Here is a 3,398-nt window from a genome sequence, read left to right on the forward strand (position 1 = left end):
CCTCTGTTATAGCTTTTCATAGCCTTTGCTCATTCTTACTGCATTAAATTTTTTTTACTGATTTATTTTTTTGAGACAGAGTCTTGCTCTGTCACCTAGGCTGGAGAGCAGTGGCACGATCTCAGCTCACTGCAACTTGCACTCCGGGGTTCAAGCGATTCTCCTGCCTTAGCCTCCCAATTAGCTGGGACCACAGGCACATGTCACCACACCCGGCTAACATTTTGTATTTTTAGTAGAGACGAGGTTTCCCCATGTTGGCCATGCTGCTCTTGAGCTCCTGACCTCATGATCTGCCCGCCTCAGCCTCCCAAAGTGCTGGGATTACAGGTGTGAGCCACCACACCCAGCCTACTGATTGATTTATTTATTTACTTTTAATTTTTCATAGGCTTTGCTCATTCTTACTGTGTTACTTTTTTTTACTTATTTATTTATTTGTTTATTTATTTGAGATGGAGTCTTTGTTGTCTAGGCTGGAGTGCAGTGACCTGATCTCGGCTCACTGCAACCTCTGCCTCCAGGTTCAGGCAATTCTGCCTCAGCCTCCCGAGAAGCTGGAACTACAGGCACCCACCACCATGCCCTGCTAATTTGTGGATTTTTAGTAGAGACGGGGTTTCACCATATTGGCCAGGCTCGTCTCAAAGTCCTGACCTTGTGATCCACCTGCCTGGGCCTCCCACAGTGCTGGGATTACAGGCATGAGCCACCACACCCGGCCATTTTTTTTTTTTTTTTACTGATTTATAAAGGCTTTTGTCTGTAAGGGTCGTGCATGGTCATGTTCTAAAATATTTTTCCTAGGGTTCCCCCTCCCTTGCTATTTAATTTTGTTGATGAGGATTTGCTATACCAAAACTTCATTCTTATCCATCTCTCTGTCTCCAGTAAGTCAAAATATATTTACATATGTGGGCTCCAGTATCTTTGGTAGGAAAAGGAGAGTTCTTAAAGTACTCATAAGTCCTTTTCAGTACTTAGAGGAACACTAAACTCGATAGCAATTGGTCATTTCTGATCTTGACTCTTGCTTTCTAGCTACTTGAGAAATAACTTCTGAATCTGATTTTCCTTTTCTGGAATAAGGAAGTTACTTTTAGTTAGAAGGTTCTGCACATTTCTTTTTTTTTTCTTTTTTTTTTTTTTTTTTTTTTTGAGAGTTTCGCTCTTGTTGCCCAGGCTGGAGTGCAATGGCACGATCTCGGCTCACCACCACCACTGCCTCCTGGGTTCAAGGGATTCTCCTGCCTCAGGCTCCAGAGTAGCTGGGGTTACAGGCATGCACCACCACGCCTGGCTAATTTTGTATTTTTAGTAGAGATGGGGTTTCTCCATGTTGGTCAGGCTGGTCTCAAACTCCCAACCTCAGGTGGTCCACTGGCCTCCCAAAGTGCTGGGATGACATGGTAAGCCACTTGCACCCGGCTTGTTGGAGCATTTTATACCTAGTGTCAGTGGTGATTACTACTTTGGAGAAAAATACTTTGAGCGGCTAATGGATTGAGATTAATTTATTACTGGGACTATATATTTTTTTTTTTTTTTTTTTTTGAGACAGAGTCTCGCTCTGTCACCCAGGCTGGAGTGCAGTGGCGCGATCTCGGCTCACTGCAAGCTCCGCCTCCTGGGTTCACGCCATTCTCCTGCCTCAGCCTCTCCGAGTAGCTGGGACTACAGGCGCCCACCACCACGCCCGGCTAATTTTTTGTATTTTTAGTAGAGACAGGGTTTCACCGTGATCTCGATCTCCTGACCTCGTGATCCGCCCGCCTCGGCCTCCCAAAGTGCTGGGATTACAAGCGTGAGCCACCGCGCCCGGCCATTACTGGGACTATATATTGTTTGCTTGTTGACTGGATCTTGTAGCCCACTTCTGGCACATAATTGCTCAATAAACTTCTCAAATGAAGATAACCATGTTTGTCCATTATAAATCAAATTCCAAATGTTAACTACTGGTCTGGTCTGATGGGATTTTTTTTTTTCTTTGAGATGGAGTTTCGTTTTTGTTGCCCAGGCTGGAGTGCAATGGCGCAATCTCGGCTCACTGCAACCTCCACCTCCTGGGTTCAAGCGATTCTCCTACCTCAGGCTCCTGAGTAGCTGTGATTATAGGTGTGCACCACCATGCCTGGCTAATTTTTGTATTTTTAGTAGAGACGGGGTTTCACCATGTTGGCCAGGCTGGTTTTGAACTCCTGACCTTAGATGATCCACCCGCCTTGACCTCCCAAAGTGCTGGGATTACAGGCGTGAGCCACTGTGCCTGGCCCTGATGTAATATTTTTAAAGAATATGATAGCCCAGGCACAGTGGCTTACGCCTGTAATCTCAGCACTTTGGGAGGATCACTTGAGCCCAGGAGTTTGAAACAGGCTGCAGTCAGCTATGATCACGCCACTGCACTCCAGCCTAGGTGACAGAGTGAGACCCTGACTTAAAAAAAGTTGTGCTAGAAGACTTCAAGATCTCCCCTAAAACTGTATAGTCCTTTCCCTGGTGTCTTTGCTGAGCTATAGAGTCCAGCCCTTTCTGTTACAGCAATGAACCATGAGATTTAAATACTGCTTTTTACTAAGTACTTAGAGACTAATGACATAGGAGACCTCATAGGCACCTGGCTGTTTTTACCAGGCAGGCCTAAATACACTGCCCAAATGGTCCTTCTGTGTGGCATCCAAATGGCTGTCATAAAATTGTGTCTGTGTGCATTTATCTTATCACTGGGGGTGGTGAACATTTGAGAAGTCACTTGACCTTTGAAATGTGAAGTTTTATGGCTTTCAGACTTGTATTTTTAAAACTATTTGTTAACTATAAGGTCTTGTCTTTTTTGCTCTCCTGAAAGTCTCTTAGCGTCTCAGCTCTATAATCTATGATTGCAAGAATATTAAGATAAGCATATCTGAAGTAGTACTTAATTCAGCTATTAATTGAGCATTACGTATGAGATGAACACTTAAAAAGGATTCAAAGATGAGTAAGACGCAAAAGGACTCCATCAGTAACTTACCTAGGAGTAAGGAGGAGGAGGGAGAACAAAAGACTAGTTCATCATGGCTTGTAAATACTACATAATTACTACATAGAAATACAAATAAGATGGAGTAACTAACCACTACCAAGTGCCATTTGGATTGAAAGATCTATGTTTAATGGTAGAACTAGGAAAGAACTTATGGAGGAATTGGCCTTTGGCAAGAGTTATAAGGCTGCTGGACTTTTGACTGACTTTATAGGATGGATGTGACAAACCAAATATTGGTCATAAACCATTTTAGCAATTTAGGACAGTCGCTACACAAACACTCATTATTTGGATTGTTTTAGCTCTTCCATGATGATCCATAGATTGCAGAGCTTTTAATAATGGAAGCTTTAAGGACTCAGGGAAG

This window comes from Symphalangus syndactylus, chromosome 1 (genome assembly GCF_028878055.3).
Source record: "Symphalangus syndactylus isolate Jambi chromosome 1, NHGRI_mSymSyn1-v2.1_pri, whole genome shotgun sequence".
NCBI lineage: Eukaryota > Metazoa > Chordata > Mammalia > Primates > Hylobatidae > Symphalangus > Symphalangus syndactylus.